The following is a 19,240-nucleotide window of genomic DNA, read 5'->3' as shown; positions in this document are numbered from 1 at the left end:
CAAACCAGCCAGGGAACCCCATGGCCTTTAGCCTGGAAGAAAAGGAGCTAGAACCTCTTGGGATTCAAGCAAAACCTTAGCAAGAGCCCCAAGCAAATACACAGTTGAACTTAACTGAATTTCGTCAAAATGGGTTTAAGAAAATCCATCCTTTTTTTTTTTTTTAACATTGATTCACTTACTTGCTCAGGATTTTGTAAGTAGCCACTCACTGTGTAGGCTTCCCTGATAGCTCAGACAGTAAAGAATCAGCCTGTAATGTGGGAGAACCGGGTTCCATCTCTGGGTCAGGAAGATCCCCTGAGGAGGGCATGACAACCCACTCTAGTATTCTTGCCTGGATAATCCCATGGACCAGAGGAGCCTGGTAGGCTATAGTCCAAGGAGTTGCAAAGTGTTGGACACGACTGAGCAACTAATAGTAACACTCACTATGAACCTCTATTGTTGATGTTCAGTCTCTAAGCCATGTCTGATTCATTGTGACTCCATGGACGGCTGCAGGCCAGGCTTCCCTGTCCTTCACTATCTCCCAGACGTTGCTCAAATTCGTGTCCATTGAATCGGTGATGCTATCCAACCAACTCATCCTCTGCCACCACTTTCTTCTTAGGCTTTCACTTTTCCTCGGCATCAGGGTCTTTTCCAATGGATTGGCTCTTTGCATTATGTGACCAAAGTACTGGAGCTTCAGTTTCAGCATTAATCCTTCCAATGAACATTTAGGGTTTTATCTGTTCGGGCTCCAAAATCACTGCAGATGGTGAGTGCACTCGTGAAATTAAAGGAAGCTTGCTCCCTGGAAGGAAAGCTGTGACAAACCTATGTATGTTTACTTGGTCGTTAAACAGATTTTTGGCTCCTTGCGGGGAGGGAGTGTATGTTGTTCCTGCCTTAGACAGTGGTGCAGTGTACCTCCAGGACAGAGCCGAAGGGGTCAGGGCTAGAATTCAACCTCTGCTCTGCTTTGGAAGATTTTTTTTTTTGAAGTGGACCATCTTTAGTCTTTATTGACGTTGTTACATTGTTATTGTTCAGTTTCTCAGTGTATCCAGCTCTTTGAGACCCAATGGACTGCAGCACCCCCGGCTTCCCTGTCCTTCACTATCTCCTGCAGCCTGCTCAAACTCCCGTCCATTGAGTCTGAGTCCGAGATGCCATTGAATCATTTCATCCTCTGTCCCCGCCCTTCTCCTCATTTGTTATGTTACTTTGTTACATTACTGTTTCTGTGTTATGTCTTATATTATTCAGTCTGAAGGCAGGTAGGATCTTAGCTCCCCAACCAGGGATCAAACCCAATCCTCTTGCATTCAAAGGTGAAGTCTTTACCACTGCACCGCCAGGGAAGTTACCTTGCTCTGGATTTTCGAAGCGGCTTCAGCCTGGAGGAACAGCCTGGATGGGGTGCTGACTCCTTTCAGGGAGACAAAGGTACAGTCTCTGTGCTAAGCTATGCCCTGAGGAAGGGCGTGTTCCCAGAGGAAGCCCCGTTTTAACCATTCTGCTCAGAAGAGCTGCTTTCTAAGCCTCACGGTGATCTTTGTGCAAGAGTCCTCCGTGTTCTGGTCTAATGTAGAGCTTCTCTAGCAGCGTCTGTTTATTTTTAGTAACATTTACTGGAAAACTGTGTACCGCTTGCAGTGTTTACTTCTGCCCCCTCAGGCGAAGCAATAAAATCGGGCAAAATACCGACTTCCATGTCTGTAAGTTATTTATTGGAGAAGGAAAGGGCTACCCACTCCAGTTTCTTGCCTGGAAAAATCCCATAGACAGAGGAGCCTGGCAGGCCATAGTCCACGGGGTTGTACAAAGAGTCAGACATGACTGAGTGACTTGGCACAAGTTATTTATTAATAGGCAAGTGTATGATAAAGACACAGAAAGAAGAGGACTCTCCTCTCCTCTGGAAGTTAGGGAGGGCTCCGGGAAGTCACCTCCGTTTCAGTTGTGAAAGATGAGTAGGTTGGCCCTGGAGAGCAGGTGTGGGAGCAGGTTCCAGCCCAACCAGACACCTGCAGGGACTTGATGGAGGTGGAACAATGTCAAGTTGTGTAGGTGTGATAGGAACTCGAATGTATAGCCTTTCAGATGCAGGCTAGATGAGCTCCCATCCAGGAGGTCTTCTAGAATCCGTACAGAAGGAGGGGGTCACGCTCTCTCTCCTCACTGCCTCTGGACCTGTTGCTGCTGCTGCTGCTAAGTCACTTCAGTCGCATCCGACTCTGCGGACCTTTTAGAAGCCTCCATTATCGCATTTATCACTTGGCACTCCAAACTTGGGTAATACACACATGTTGATAAACACCAGAAGCTTGCTGAGGTCTCGCCTGTAACTTCATTTTGGTTTCCTTAATAGTAGAATAGGGAATAGAGTAGATGCTTCGTGCATATTTGCTAAAGTGAATTCACACGTGGAGAACATGGAGAAGGCACCTCCCTCCTACAGTTGGTCTTGAGAGTCTAATTATATCTGTAACATTGACAGCGTCTCTAAAATCTTTCTCGAACTTTCTCATAGGGACGTTTTTACCTAATCACATGAGCATTTATTTACATGTATATGTAGGTGCTTGGATAAGGGAATGTCAACTCACTCCAGTGTTCTTGCCTAAGAAATCCCATGGACAGAGGAGCCTGGTGGGCTACAGTCTGTGGGTCACAGAGTCAGACATGACTGAGATACTAATGTACACATGCATATGTGGGTACTATACATACACTGAAAGAATTCATATAAAACTTATCTATGGCTTTTTCTGAAAAGTGGAAAGAGAAAAGGGGTGGGGGGAGGGAAATGGGTACTATATCAGAATCACTGAGTATGGTTGTCCATGTTGCACACTGCACAACTCTAGGGACCATTCATTTCTATATGAATCCGTACTTTATAAATTTAAACAAAGAATAACAAACACAGAGAAACACTGTTGGGGGCTTCTTCATACCATAAAGAATCTGTCTGCAATGCAGGAGACCTGGGTTTGATTCCTGGGTTGAGAAGAGTCCCTGGGGGAGGAAAATGGCAACCCACTCCAGTATTCTTGTTTGAAGAATATCACAGACAGAGGAGTCTAACAGACTAAAAAGGGTTGCAAAGAGTTGGACACAACTGAGTGATAAGCACAAATGACACTGTTAGTAGTTTTTACTTTTTTTTCAGGGTTTTTCTGTACTTTTCTAAAATGCCCAAAATGGATGGGCATGACTTTTATAGTAAAAAATTGTTAAGACTAATAAGATGTGGACAATTTGGGAAACATTGAAAGTAGAGCAGAGAAAATAAAAGTAATCCATTTTTTACCAGAGAAAATTACCAGTAGCATTTTACTTCAAAAAGTTTATTTTCTGTTTCTTTTTAATTTTAAAATGACATTCATTCTTTGAATAATACAGAAACATACAAAGAAGAAAATCAAAATTACTTCTAACTCACTACCCAGAGATGACCCACTGTTAGCAATCCATGCATTTTCTTCCAGCTTTTTTTTCTATGTTAATTACAAGCATAACTTCCATTTGCTGAGTGCTTAGTTTGAGCCAGGCAGTGTTCTAAGTGCTTGCCAGACATTATCTCATTTAATTCCCACCTAAGCCTGAGGTGGGAATCAGCAACCCCATCTCAAAGAAGATACAAACCAAAGGTTAAGAAACTTGGATCCATTGCAGTTTGAGCTTAACAGGGCTCAGCTGCCCAGTCATGTTTAACTCTTTGTGACCCTGTGGACTGTAGCCTGCCAGGCTCCTCTGTCTGTGGGCTTCTCCAGGCAAGGATACTGAAGTGGGTTGCTGTTTCCTTCTCCAGGGGATCTTCCTAACCCAGGGACTGAACCCGAGTCTCCTGCACTGGCAGGCAGATTCTTTACCACGGAGCCACCTGGGAAGCCCGAACTTAACACTGCCTGACTCCAAAGCTAACACTCTTTATGCTTCTCCTCGAGCCTTCAAATCCTGTATGCCAGGACTTCCCTGGTGGCCCAGTGGTTAAGAATCCGCCTTGCAATGCAGGGGATGAGGGTTCGATCCCTGGAGGAGGAACCAAGACCCCACATGCCCTGGAGCAGCAAAGCCTGCACACCACAGAGAATCCGTGCGCTGCAACAAAAAATCCTACATGATGCAATGAAGATTCCTCATGCTGAGACCCCACACAGCCAAAAAAATAAATATTAAAAAAAAAAATCCTGTGTGTAGTTACATGCACACCCCCGCCCCGACATACACAGGCTGCAAACACAAACACACACACAAGCTGTGATTGCATTGTATCTTCCATTTTGTGGCCTGTTTTATTTTTATCTAGCATTGTGTGGTAAACAGTTTATGATATCCTGTGGAAGCACTTTTAGAAAGCAGTTTGGTAATCTCTGCCTCTTTTTTTTTTTCTCTGCCTCTTAAGTTACATTTTAAGCAAAGCAGTCTTGAAGCATTAACCTCCAAAGGGGACTGACCTTTGTCATCAGGCCTCCTGACCTAATAATGCCTATCCAGTCCTCAGGATCCCACCTGCTGGCCACTTCTCCCTGGCTGTTTCCTTGTCCATTCTGCATCCTCAAGCTGGGGGGGTAGGGGAAGCCGGCCAAGCTGTGGCCACAGGCCCCCGAAATTCTCAGAGGTAACTAGTCTCCATAATTCCTGTACTTGATGACAGTATCGCCTATGAGCAGCGCTTCACAGCCTCAGAGTCTTTCTTGTGCGTATTTCTCATGAATAATCCTGTATGACTGAGAAGGCCTCTTTCAAATCAAGAAAGTTATGGACAGGTTAAGCAATCAGGATAATATAAAATCTTCAGCAAGGGTTGCAACAAAAAATAGGGCAGAGAGCACCAAACTTGTGGCTGAGTGCAAACTGTTCACATGCAAAGTGGAACAAATCACTGCGGGCCTCCAGTGCTCCAGTATGCGGCGGATGGGGACTGAGGATTCCCAGGGGGACTCAGAGGACGAGGTGATTTCTGAATTGATAGACTGACTACCTGCTGCTGCTGCTGCTAAGTCGTGTCCGGCTTTTTGTGACCCCAAAGACCTCCGCATACCAGGCTCCTCTGTCCTCCACTCTCTCCCGGAGTTTGCTCAAGTTCATGTCCATTCAGTCAGTGATGCCATCCAGCCATCTCATCCACTGTTGCCTTCTCCTGCGTACCTGCTGGGGTGGAGATAACTTTCTTAACTGACTCTCATTCTGTAATACACTGCTTGAGAAATACTGTTTTATAGGTTTTCTGCATAATGTTAATTCAGTTGCTTAATTTCATCCAATAAACAAACTAATTCCTTGCAACTCAAAGCATGGTTTGTGGACCAGTGGCCTCTTCCATCTAGAGCTGGGGACACCTTAGAAATACAGACTCACTACTCTGCCTGCGCTTCTCCCACCTGGGTCTGCTGACTCACTACCTGCCTTGTCATAAGACCCCCAGGTCAGACACAGGAGTATTAAAGTTTGAGTTCAAGGCACTGCTGGTAAGGACACGCAAGTTCTAAATGAAATGGAAGTTGCCCTACGGAGTTTATTTAGCATCACACAGGGCACTTCATACACGTGTCTAATTTAACGTACATGCAGGCGGGAGGTGGGCCGAGCGCTTGGATCACTTCAGCAGTGGGACATGGTTTCTGCAGGCAGGTTCCGCTGTCTGCTCAACAGGGACCCCAGGCGACTGAGAGCCTGGGTTTCTCCCGAGTCCTTTTTCCTCTCCTTTTTAGGAGAGCACGCCGGCCCCGAGCCTGCCCACATTTGGAGTGGGAGCCATACGCAGTCACATCCCATTAGCTAATAGCGGGGCCCCTGGAGAGGGGATTTCAGCTGGGCCCGCTGGGCTAAAGCCCCTTTAATGGCCCAGTCAGCTGTCAGGGCTGTAAACACATTTCTTCCCATTCAGAGCCATTTGCCCCTCTCTGTGACCTCTCGTGGCTCTCGGACCCTGGCCACGTGGCCCAGATGGCCTAATCCGTCAGGCCTAAGCAGGTGACAGCGGGCTTGCCGTTAGGTAATCAGTGACTATAATTAGCTGGGGTGGAAACTTCAATGGGACCAACTGCAGAGCTGGGGCCCGGGGAGCACTTGAAGGGTGGGCCCGCGGAGAGAGAGCGAGGCTCCCTGCCTCCTCCCTCCCCTTCTCCCTCCCTCCTCGAACAGAATGTTTCTAGTGCGGCTTGGAGCCTGTGTGCATGTGGGGGGAGGCGGGGGGCTTCATCCTCAATGAGGAAGGTCAGGGCTGAGCGCTGGCAATTTAGGAAATGACTTGTTTGGCAGCTGATCAAATTTATTTCATATGATGCGGTTTGATAATTAGTCGGCTGTAAGGAGCCCGTGGGATCAAGGGTCGGGGGGTGGTTATAAAGGATTAGGACATGGCTCTTGGGGGTCAGACACACAGGCATTCAGACACCAGCTCTCTTACTCAGGGGCCAGGCGGCCACAGGCTGGTCAGCTGGGCTTTCTCAGTCTCTAACAACAGAGATCACACTGCTCCCCTCGTGAACACATTCTTGTGGTTAATGAAATACCCCATGCCATCAAGGATGCCTGAAACATATTTGACATACAGTGTGTGCGTGCTCAGTCCTGTCTGACTCTTTGGGGCCCCATGGACTATAACCCACCAGGCTCCTCTGTCCATGGGATTCTCCAGGAGAGAATACTGGAGCAGGTTGCCATGTCCTCCTCCAGGGGATCTTCCCCACCCAGGGATTGAACCCGTGGCTCCCGAGTGTCCTGCATTAGCAAGTGGCTTCTTTATCACTGCGCCACCTGGGAAGCCCCTGACATACAGTAGGTCCCATCCTATTATTTTCCTTTCTTCTCCTTCTCCATAGGTGTAACTTTGTACATGATGTCGATAGAACAGAACCAACCAACCAAAACATCGCTCATAACATTCTGAATAAGGTCTCTTTGATAACAGGGGAAGGGAAGATGTTTATCAAAAAGCAGTTGATAAGTGAGATTGGCTTTGCTTGTAACTTAAATCAGAACAGTCCCCACATTGTCTAAATCAAAATGAAAGCAATGGGGGAGAGAAGTCAGCGAAGAAACACTGAAGCATTGTTTATTTGTCATTTTGTTGCTGGCAGTCAATGGCTGTTTTCCTAACACAGCACATATTGTCAGTTTGCTGGAAACATTGTTGAAGCTTGTTGGGTTTGGGTACCTTGAAGGTCTAAAGTAAAATTTTATCATCTACCTTCCCCCTCCAGCCTAACTGTTTTTATCTTTTCCTTAACTTTATTAAAAAAAAATGATACCCTAAAAATGCAAAAAGAAACTAAAACCCACCTATCATCCCAGAAACCAGTTAATAATTTGGTATATATTCTTCTGTTGTGGTTGTTTAGTCACTAAGTCATTTTCTGCCAGGCTCCTCTGTCCATGGGATTTCCAAGCAAGAATAATGGAGTGGGTTGCTATTTCCTCCTTCAGGGAATCTTCCCAATCCAGGGATCGAACCTGAGTCTCCTGCATTGGTGAGGGGTCGGGGAGGCGGGGGCAGTGATTCTTTACCACTGAGTCACCAGGGAAGCCAATATATTCTTTGAGATCCATCAGCTGTTATTTTTTTATTGAAATGTGTGAGATTTGGTCACTTGGAACATGATTTCCCCCCCCTACTTAATATCTTGATTTTATTCTGTTAAAAATTGTGTTTATATAACATTATTTTTTCCAAATTTTCCATCATAGTTCATTGACCCAATTTACAAAGAAGTCTACCAATCTTTTCCCACTACCTATTTTTATCCAGATAATTCACCTGCCATAAAATTCACCCTTTGAAAGTATACAGTTCAGTGGGTTTCAATGTAGCCACAGGATTGGGGCAACCATAAGTGGTTTCTCATTCAAGGACATGTCCATCACCCCTGAAACAACGCAGACATCTGCTGACAGAGTTCACCCCTTCCTCTAGCCCCTGGCACATAGTAACTATAGTGCTATTGAGATGCTAGAGTTACAGACAGAGTTTCTCACCCTCGGATATGTAAATTGCTTACAACTACGTATGATTTCAAAAATATTGTAATGATCAGTCTGTGAAATTGTGGTGTAATTAAATGATATTTTTGACTTATGTCACAGTGAACACACACATGCTGTTTCAATTTGAAAAGGAGCGTTACATTTTTGGATGATGCGGTTTGGGGGAAATTTAGAATTCAAACAAACCTCTAAATCTGCAGAATTACAAACATTCTTTGGGGATTTCCCTAGTGTGGTCATTGCAAAATTGCTTTTGCAAATACTGCCTGCTGAGTTTGCCAGACGTTCAAAGTTGTGAAATTATATGACTCTGCAGTTTCGCTGTGGAAGCTGGTCTCTGACTCCTCCTCCCAGAGTGACAGTCCAAACTGTGTTCTGTGTCTCTCTGAGGAGCCTTAGGACCTGGTAGAAAGAAGCAGGAGGAAGGGTGTGCAGCGGAACCAAGTCTGTTCCTAGTTCTAGGATTTTTAAAATTTGGCTTAAAAAAAAAAAAAAAAAAAGACCGTAATCTGATATAAAAGGAATCTGGCAAGTATATTTTTTTTAAAAAAAAAAACCTTGCATACAATTGCACATGTAGATCATATTTAAAATTCCTTGCAGTAACAATAACTGTTATTATCATAACTTCCATGGGCCGGGAAGTCATGAGGCTCTGAGGATCAGGGGCTGTGCTGTTTCATGTATATTGCTTCGTTCCACAGCCTTGTGAAATCACTGATAGGCTTGTTTAAGAAATGGGGGTTGGAAGTATTACACAACCCAAAGGAAGCTCAAGCCACAAGCTATCCGGCAGTCAGTTTGGCAGCTCCTTTGTTCTTCAGCAATTCATTCCTTCCCAGTGCTTAACTCGCCCCGGCACCTGTCCCACCCTGTTTCGATGAGAAAGCCAAGTTCTGCACATCTTCCCTGAGGTCCAACACGCCTGTGAACATAGTGGAGAGAGCGTGGCGGTGGGAGTGGGTTCTGCCACTCACCGCGCCACCGCTCAGCGGCTCAGTCTTCCCGTCTGTGGAATGGGGGTAAGAGTGTGGGCTGGGTGCATTTGCGGTGAGAGGTAAATCACTCTATTAAATGCAGCTGTTAAGAGCTCAAGTGCTTTATAACGACCTGGCAACTGATCCATGGTCCAGTCTTAAAGTGATAGCACTGAGCCTGTCCCCTGAGATGGTTACGGCCGAGGTTTGGCCAGCTACCTCGACTCCATTGTTTCATATTTGGGAGAGCAGAAATGCTTGTCTAAACCCCATGGCTTGCCAGCAACACAATCCCTCTAGTGATGCTATAAAGGAATCTGCTTGGTTTCTATTTGTTTGTTCAGAGCAAAGACTGTGGTGTTTGAGGAAACAAGCATCGAAGGACAATATTCCTGTTCTCCACGCTCACAGGGTTCCTTTATTTGGTCTTTGGTCTCAGCCACGGCCAGGAGTTAGGGGTCTCCCTCGTGGTGATCTTGTGAGTTGACCCTCGCCAATGAGAGTCAGGCCCTACGCTCTCACGCATTCTAACTATCGTCCTGTGAGTGGGAGCCACTCAATCCATTTTGTAGATGTGGAGACTGAAGCAGAAAAAGATAAGCCATATTTGAAGTTCACATATTATAAAGGGGCAGAATTTTGGAAAACTGCCCCACAGTCAAGAGCTCATTTGGGATCGACGTGTGCACATTGCTGTATTTAAAATGGGTAACCAACGAGGTCCTATGTATATAGCACAGGGCGCTCTGCTCAATGACCTGTAGCAGCCTGGGTGGGAGGGGAGTTTGGGGGAGAATGGATACCTGTCTATGTCTGGTTGAGTCCCTTTCCTGTCTACCCGAAATGGTCACAACATTGCTAATCAGTTCCCTGTGGCTCAGATGATAAAGCGTCTGCCTGAAATGAGGGAGACCCAGGTTCGATCCCTGGGTGGGGAAGATCCCCTGGAGAAGGAAATGGCAACCCACTCCAGTATTCTTGCCTGGAAAATTCCATGGACTGTAGACTGAGGAGCCTGGTTGGCAACAGTCCGTGGAGTCGCAAAGAGTCGGAGACGACTGAACGACTTCACTTTCATTTTCACTTTATTGTTGTTATTGAGTCTCTAAGTCATGTCTGACTCTTTAGTGACCCCATGGATTGTAGCTCTCCAGGCTCTTCTGTCCATGGGATTTCCCAGGCCAGAATACTGGAGTGCGGAGCCATTTCCTTCTCTGGGGGATCTTCCTGACCCAGGGATCAAACCCGCGCCTCCTGGGTCTCCTGTGTTGGCAGGTGGGTTCTTTACTGCTGAGTCACCAGGGGAGCCCTAATATAGAATAAAATGTAATGTAATTATATCTTAATTACATTAGAAATATAAAATAAAAATGTTTTTAAAAAGAGCTCATTTGTAATAGTGGGTAAGCTCCCTAACCTTCTCCGTTGCTATGCTTTTATCTGTAAAATGGGCTAATAATAGTGCCTGCTTTAAAAGCGTGCATTGAGGGTTATGAATGCTTGCAAAGTGCTTGAAAACACTCCTGGCACATAGTATGAGCTCAATTAATGTCAGTCTCACACAAAACAAAAAACAGGACAGGATATGGATTTGTTTGCTTCCAAAGCAGGTTTCTAAAGGAACCAGGGAATTGAATTCATACTAAGAAGCCTAAACAAGAGTCAGGATGAACAGGCATTTGAAAGGGTGACCTAGTTACAAAGCTCACTCACATACACACACATAGATACTTTTAATAGCTGGTAAGAACCAGAGAAAATCCAATTACAGATGAATCAATCGATTAAAAAGAAAGGGGGCAGAAGAAAGGAGAAAATGTTGGAGAGACACAGAGCCAAATTACAGCTGGATAATAGAATTAAGGGTCTGTAGAACAAACTGGGAGAAAAAAACAAAAGGATGCAGGCTGGAGACTCATTCACAGTTCTGTGATGATTTGATTTTTTTTCTTTCTCTGCCCCGTAAATCCAGAGAGCCGTCCCCAGGCCAGCAATCCAAACAACTGACCACGCTGGAGAAAGCCAGAAGATCATGTTTGGCAAATCATATATATATATACATATATATATATATATTGCAGATAAATGAACCACGTACAGTCTTTGGAGCAGGAGGATTTTGTTTGGGTTAGACCTACGCTCACATTTAAAGAGAAAAGTAGAGGACCCAGACATTACCATCACCGGAGGGGGGAGGCTGAAAGCTACTTCGATGGGTTAGTTGGCACAGATACAGCCTTAGTTCCCCATGTTCTGTTTCCTAAGAAATCCTGTCTTGGCTCTGAAAGAAACGTCTCATTATTAAGCAGAATTTCTCTCTTTCATACAAACGCTTAAAAACAACAAAACAAAAACAAAACTTTATTTTCTATTTTGGGGGAAAGGGATGATGAGCTGGAGACCCGGCTCTTAATCCAGCCGCAAGCGCTGCAGCTGTGTCTATTATTGGTGGGTTCTAGAATAACATCCGTTTCTATGTATTTATGGAAAGGCGTCCTTAACTAGGCCACATAAAGAGTGAGCGCATCTATAAATAAATTAAGGAGGCTTCGAGGCGCGGGCGGCGGCCCCCGGGCTGCAGCCCTGGGCACAGCTGTCTTTTTCGTGCCTGGCCAAGCCTGCCCCGCGGCGGATGCGATTACACGGCAGGCGGGGTGTGGTGCGTGCTGGGGGGGTGGGGGTGGGGGGCCGCACCGCCTCCGGCGGGCCTCGGGGATTGACACCGAAGGTGGGTTTCCCTGCCCCCGGGGGACTGGCCTCGCCTGCCCCGAAGCCTCTGGCCTCTGTCTCGGCCAGCGCGCGTGACCAGGGGGCCGTCCCTTCTGGTGGCCAGCTGCCCCCAGCCAGGGTTCAGGCCGGGCTGAGTTAACAGGTGGTGGGGTTGGGGTGGTAGGGTTGGGGGCGGTGGGGACAGGGCAACAAGACAAGAACAACGAGGTGACCCCGAATATGTGCGCAGGGATGAAGGAAACTTTTCTCCAGTGTGGGGCCCCAATCCTTTTTTTCCCCCACCCTAGGATCCCTGCTCCTACTAGAATGCCGCCTCCTAAATGGGCATCAGGCACGAAGGATCCAGAGTTCTCCTGGCAGGGTTTTCCCTGTGCACTCAGATTGAATTAAGAAAACAAAAAAAGGCAGCTCAAAGCAGGGTCCCAGGCCCTCCAGGCGCTGTGAATCTGAAGCTGTAGTTATGTGAGATTCCCAGGGGGGTGCACACACCTCCATTTGGAAAGCTCTTGTTTACAATCCTTGTTTAGAACTCTTGTTATTGGTCCTTAACCCTGACTGCACATCTGAATCACCTGGACTTCTGAGTCGACTTGTATCCTCCAAAAAGATGCTCAAGTCCCAACCCCCAGGACCCATGGCCGAGACCTTGTTTAGCACTAGGGTCTTTGCAGATCATCAGTGTCTTAGCTTTGAGCCTGGTTAACCCGTGACGACTTATAAAAAGAGGCGATTTAGACACAAAGATGACATGCACACAGCAGAACGTCCTTGCAAAGATGAAGACAGATATTGAGTTAATACATCGATAAAGAAGAGTTTCCCAGGTGACACAGTGGTAAAGGATTTGCTGGCCAATGTAAGAGATGTGGGTTTGATCCCTGAGTTGGGAAGATCTCCTGGAGGAGGAAGTGGCAATCCACTCCAGTATTCTTGCCTGGGGAATCCCACGGACAGAGGAACCTGGCAACTACTGTCCATGTGGTCTCAAAGAGTCAGACATGCCTGAGTATGTAGGCATGCATGCATATATAAACAAAGGAATGCCAACTATTGCCAGTGAACTACCAGAAGCTGGGAGAGAGACTCAGGCATATTCTCCCCCAAACCCTCAGAAGAAACCAAACCTACTGCTACCTTGATATTGAACTCCTGGGCTCTAGGACTGTGAGACAGGTGTCTGTTGTTTAAGCCTCCCAGTTTGTGGTACTTTGTGAGGACAGCCCTAGCTAACTAATACACCCGGATCCTTCTATGAAAAACCCAGGGTTCTGAGCTCTGTTGGACGTGTTTGTAGTCAGAATACTCAGGGGTGGGACCACTGGAACTACATTTGCTAAATGTTCTTTGAGTGACTCTGCTCAGGTTGGTAGTTTTGGGACCAGTATTAGTGTCTACCTATCATCTAGCTTTCACCCATACAAATCCTCCCTAAGAGCAGATGCATGGGTATATGGATTTGCTTGTATGCTCCCAATGATGGGGAACTCATTACCTGATGGGGCAACCCTATCTATCATGGAAAGTTCTAATTGTTCAGAGAAACCTTTAAATGGAGCTAAAAATCTCCTATGATTTTCTCTTACAAAGATGAAGAAACTAACGTCCTGAGTAGTTGAATAAGTCCATACCATCAGTATGGGGCCAGCTACAGATCTGAATCTAGACAGTTGCCTTAGTCCATCCCTCTGACCACTATGCAGATGGCCCCGAGTTTACCAAAGGCCATCACAGCTGTGCTCAAATCAAGACTGCCCTCAACCTCTGGAGACAGAGAGTCAGTGCCCCTCCTGACACTTACATCTGGCTGGTGGGATGAGAGGGTGATGTATGAGGGCGGGGGAGGTACTTGTTTGATCCTCTGGGTCAGGAAGATCTCCTGGAGAAGGGTATGGCAACCCATTCCAGTGTTCTTGCCTGGAGAATCCCATGGACTGAGGAGCCTGGTGGGCTACAATCCATAGGGTTGCAAAGGGTCAGACAGGACTGAAGTGACTTAGCATGCAGGCAAGCACTCACTGCCTGGGCTATGGGATTTGCCAGGTGTGGCTCCTGAATGTGGATGAACTGAGGGGAGAGGCTGGGGTGTGGATCTGGTCCACGTGTCAGGGCCGGCTCCTGACCCTCACCCCTGAGTGTGTCTTGCATGTGCATTTGGACCTCAGTCTTCACACCTGTGAAATGGGTACATAGACTTTGCCCTTTCTACCTTGTAGCAACCTTGAGGAACTCTAATGAAATCAATAAAATGCCTTGTGAAGCACATACATGATTATTATAACTTAGCATGAGCAGAGAATTCAGGTAATTCTGTGAAAAAAAAAAAAAGTTTCTCACCGGGGCAGTTGTGGCCATTGCTCTTCCTGATCAGCCGTTTGATTTCTGCTCAGCTTCTACCAAGGCTTTCTAGGCTTGAGTGGAAGTGGGTGTTGGGAGAATGTCAAGGGTGAGATCTTGCTGGGGGCTATAAATTCAGCCGTATGTTTTTCCCCCTTCCCTGGATGTACCCCATAATAGACCTAATCTTCAAAGTCGAGAACTGTGTACCCCTCTCTTTCCAATAGGCTGCACCTCAGCTGTATTTTCTTGGGGCAGGGCAGCCTGTCCCCCTTTTCCTAGAAATCTGGATAATGGCCACCCCCTGGGTCCAGCTCATTCATCCTGGTTCAAAAATCTTGATACTGACATTATTCCCATCCCTAAATTATCTCATTCCCCTCTTTATCACTTGTTCTACAAGTACTCCTTTAGTGCTTACTCTGGTCTGGATACTGGGCTGGGCACTGGGAATATGAGATGCATTAAATGAGTTCTAAGGATCTGCCTGCAATGCAGGAGACCCCGGTTCGATTCCTGGGCGGGTAAGATCCCCTGGGGAAGGGGTAGGCTACCCACTCCAGTATTCTTGGGCTTCCCTTGTGGCTCAACTGGTAAAGAATCTGTCTACAATGTGGGAGACCTGGGTTCCATCCCTGGGTTGGGAAGATCCCCTGGAGAAGGGAAAGGGTACCCATTCCAGCATTCTGGCCTGGGGAATTCCATGGACTGTATAGTCCATAGGGTGGCAAAGAGTTGGACATGACTGAGCGACTTTGACTTGACTTCACTCTGCTTTAGGAATTTACAAGCAATCTGCCCTTAGATTTGTGCATAGTTCCACGTCAGTTCCCAAGCCTGTTTACAGGCATCTCAGCGAAGCTTCGTCCTCTTCTTCCAACCCCTTGCAGTGTGGTGGGCTAGGAAGGGATCACAGCTGAGACAGGATGGAGAAACTCTGCCCTCATTCCTTGCTGTGTTACCTTGGGCAAGTCACAGCCTCTCTGAGCCTACTTGAAAGTGAAAGCGAAGTCGCTCAGTCATGTCTGACTCTTTGCGACCCCGTGGACTGTAGCCTACCAGGCTCCACCGTCCATGGGATTCTCCAGGCAAGAACACTGGAGTGGGTTGCCATTTCCTTCTCCAGGGGATCTTCCCGACCCAGGGATCGAACCTGGGTCTCCCACATTGCAGGCAGATGCTTTAACCTCTGAGCCACCAGGGAAGCCTCTCTGAGCCTACTTACTCGTCCATAAGATGAAGTCAACAGGGGGATTTGTGATAAGATTCAGGGAGTGTTGTTTACAAACCAGACAAACTTTGAAGCTCTCTATGCCTTCGTTTCACAGATGAGGTAACGGAGGCGTAGAGAAGCTCATTAACATACCAGGTCACAAAAGTGTGCAGAACCAAGAGTCAAGCCCAGGCTCTCTGGGTCCAGAGTCCAGGTCCTTCGGCCAGTTCAGTTCAGTCGCTCAGTTGTGTCCGACTCTTTGCAACCCCATGGACTGCAGCACGCCAGGCCTCCCTGTCCACCACCAACTCCCGGAGTTTACCCAAACTCATGTCCATTGAGTCAGTGATGTTAATCAACTTATTAACAATATACAAATTATTTGAAGTGGGATCCCTTTGATCAGGCTCATTTCTTACAGAGGGCAAAATTATGTAATAAGTTGTGGGTGGATTGCCAGTTCCTACTCCAAGTGATCTTCCGAGCCAGGAATTGAACCTGCTCCTCATGCATTGGAAGGCGGATTCTCTTAACCACTGAGCCACCTGAGAAGCCCCCGTAAATTAGTATATAATTTTGTCTTCATAAGAAACAAGCCTTACCTAAGGATCCCGCTTCCAATGAGGAGGGATCTGGTGGAGAGGCTTCTTCCTTCTTCCTCCCTCTCACTCTCTCCTTTGTTAAAATCTAGATTCAGATACTGCTTCTGGTGCCAAATGGATCAGATTTGTACAATCGGAAGGTCATTTCCATAAAACCAAGTGAGCTGCCTCTTTCTGCCTTCAAGGTCTCACAGTAATAGGTACAGTTAAAAACAGTGTTATTCCAGTCTCTTTGTTGCTTAAACAGTTTGACTTTTCACTGTTACATCCTAGTCAAGTTCTAAGATACCATATGTTACAAATCAGAATAAGGATGATATATGCAATGTTCACATTGATGAAAAAATCCAAATAAAGGAAAGCAATATAAGAATGACCAAAATAAAAGCAGGGTGTTTTGTTGTTGTTGTTGTTTTGTTTTTGCCCAAGGGAAAAATGTACAGATTTAATTAAATTTAAGTAAATGTGTCCAAAGAAAACCTACAGCTCAAGATAGTTCAGCCTCCTTACAGATTGAAAATAAAACTGACAGTGATTAATATCTATTTAGCCCCTGGGTTTCCCTGGTGGCTCAGTGGCAAACAACCCACCTACCAATGCAGGAGATGTGGATTTGATCTCTGGATCAGGAATATCTCCTGGAGAAGGACATGGAAAACCTTCAGTATTCTTGCCTGGAAAATCCCATGGACAGAGGAGCGTGACAGGCTACAGTCCATGGATTGCAAGAGTCAGACACAATTTAGTGATGAAACAACAACAGCATTTAGCTCCTTTATTGTGCTAAGGCAGTGAGACAGTCATTTAATCCTCCTAGTAACCCTAAAATGAATATATTATTATAGATTAGGAATGGGAATAATTTGAGATGATATAAGTAAGACACCATGTCCACTGCCTGGCACGCAGTAATTGTTCATTCATGGACAGCATTAATGCATTGTTTAAACCCATTTGATGGATAAGGAAACTGAGCCTCAGACAGATTTGGCAACTTGCCTGTGAAGTTACGTAGCTAGAGGGTGGCGATAGGGGGAGGTCGGCATGACTAACCTGGCTCCGGAGATCACACGTACACTTCCTGTAGTGCCATGCAGTTGCCAAGTTGCATTTCTTGGAAGAAAAACAAACCCTGACTTTTCATTAATTGAAGAAAGAAAAAAAAAAAAAGGATCTGGAGTTCTAATTCCCCTGGGTTATCCCTGTTCCTGGTGTGATTTTCCCTTTTCTCTAATTATCTAGTCTCATTAATAAGAGGCCACCACATAGTTCCTTTTGTAACCCCTGGCTTAGCTCAGGGGTTTCCTTTAAAAGTCTTAAAGGAAAGGGGAGAAACCAGAAGATGCCACCACCATCTGTTGCAGGTCTTTCTTGAGCTTCATGTTAATAAGTCCTTCTCTCCACGGTGACTCACACCCCACAGCCCGCCCCTCCCCGCCAAGCCAAGCTGGGTTATGACTCATTCCGGCTTCTGACAGGCTCAAAAGAACCATACATTTAGGTCCAGTCTTTAAGGTCAGGGAGCACCGTGGTTCTTTAAGCTGCACCATTTGTGGGTGGCACACGCCTCTCCTTCAACCAAGGGGAACTCCGTGCCTCTGTGGGTTTCTTCCTTTCAGCTAATCGTTCTCTCTTTGGTCCCTGAAAACACTGTCAGTGGAGGGTATGCTCCTGAGTCAGAAATCAGGTCATGTATACTCTGGTCTGAGACTTCAGGTGACTTCTGGGGATTCGCAGAAGAGTTGGAGACTAGGGAAGTCAAGCCCTCTCTTAAGTGAAGCTCGTTAGGAATCCCAGCAAAAGCAGGAACCCCTCAGTGCTGCGTCATCACAGGCTACTGGGCCTGTGGTTTCCCCGGGAGGTTATAATTAGCAGTCAGCTCGCCCGGGAGGAAAGCAGGGACTGAGGCTCAGAACTGGTCCTCCTGCCTCTGGCTTGGCTTCCCTCCAGCCTGCCCCATCATCATGTCCCTCTTACGCTTAAGATCTTTAATGACTTCCTTTTACCCTCTACTTAACAACAGGAAGAATGCTTATGCAGGTTAAATGGAAAAGAAAAAAAGACTCACTTCTCTCCCTTTGCCTCCCTGCCCGACCTGCCCAGGGTCTTCTAGTCTCTAAGACTCATCTCTGCTGTTGGCTTTTCTGATTGGCTAGTCTGAGCCAGGTGCCCACGCTGTATGTTTGTTTCACGTCTTGGACTTCTTTTCAGCTCAGTCCTACTGCTCCTCACTGTACTCAGGTTTTCTGTCTGCTGGTGGTGGTTTAGTCGCTAAGTCGATTCTGACTCTTGTGATCCCGTGGACTGTAGCCTGCCAGGCTCCTCTGTCCATGGGTTTCTCCAGGCAAGAACACTGGAGTGGGTTGCCATTTCCTTCTCCAGGGCATCTTCCTGACCCAGGGATTGAACCTGGGTCTCCTGCATTTCTGACAGATGACTTACCAACTGAGCTATGAGGGAAGCCCGGTTTTCTGTGTAATCAATTGTCTTCTCAATCATGTGATGAATTCCTTGAGGAACAAGACCTTATTAGCCCAAGTTACATAGTAGGTGTTAGAAAGAATGAGCAACATAGCAGGGTGATTGAGAAACTTACCTGTGTCTCTTTTTTTTATGTTATTGCAGATTCACTGGAAGCAAAGGAAAGGTATCCCTTTCTGGGTTATTGAGATCAGAATTTTCTTTAATCTTAATGAAGGCAGTTAATAGCCTTTTGGGGCCTCAAGGCTGAAAAAAGTGAATGGGCCCCTTCCCGTTCAGTCTCATGTATTCTTTCGTTTGTTTTTTTTTCAAGGTACATACCCACTGAAGTATAGTCTAAACTGGAGATGGGACCTCTTCAGGGTTTGAAAGCAGTGAGGGACACAATCAGTGAGATGGTTGTGTCTTCTTGGCCTGGCTCAAGGCATGATTGTGCAGATATTGAGAGACCCAGTCCAGCTGGAAGGTGGTGGTGGTCATTACACTGGCCTGTTGTTGTGCAGTTGCTAAGTCATTTCCAGCTCTTTGCAATACCAAGGACTGCAGCACGCCAGGCTTCCCTGTCCTTCACTCTTCCCTGGAGTTTGCTCAAACTCATGTCCACTGAGTCAGCAGTGCTATTGAACTATCTCATCCTCCGTTGCCCCCTTCTCCTTATGCCTCCAATCTTTCCCAGCATCAGGGCTTTTTCCCAATGAGTCAGCTCTTTGCATCAGGTGGCCAAAGTATTGGAGCTTCAGTATCAGTCCTTTCAATGAATATTCAGGATTGATTTCCTTTAAGATTGGCTGGATTGACCTCCTTGCTGTCCTGAGGGTTGCGTGCAGTGGCCTCTGGAGTTCCGGCAAAGTTCCCTGTGGCTGAGCTGGTGCAGAGGTGAAGGACTGCTAGCATAAGCATTCACTTTCTGGTCATCCATG

General features: G+C 46.5%; 1 long non-coding RNA gene across 1 annotated transcript; it reads left to right on the top strand.

The window, feature by feature from the left end:
• The first annotated feature begins 1,025 nt into the window (after positions 1 to 1,025).
• Positions 1,026 to 18,976, top strand: LOC122428466. The gene is made up of 3 exons (XR_006265720.1): positions 1,026 to 1,147; positions 3,071 to 3,072; positions 18,936 to 18,976. It is a non-coding gene; the product is annotated as an uncharacterized LOC122428466 (long non-coding RNA).
• Positions 18,977 to 19,240: the final 264 nt, after the last annotated feature.

Source organism: Cervus canadensis, chromosome 26, assembly GCF_019320065.1.
Source record: "Cervus canadensis isolate Bull #8, Minnesota chromosome 26, ASM1932006v1, whole genome shotgun sequence".
NCBI classification, from domain to species: domain Eukaryota; kingdom Metazoa; phylum Chordata; class Mammalia; order Artiodactyla; family Cervidae; genus Cervus; species Cervus canadensis.
This window is presented reverse-complemented; position numbering and strand designations above follow the sequence as displayed.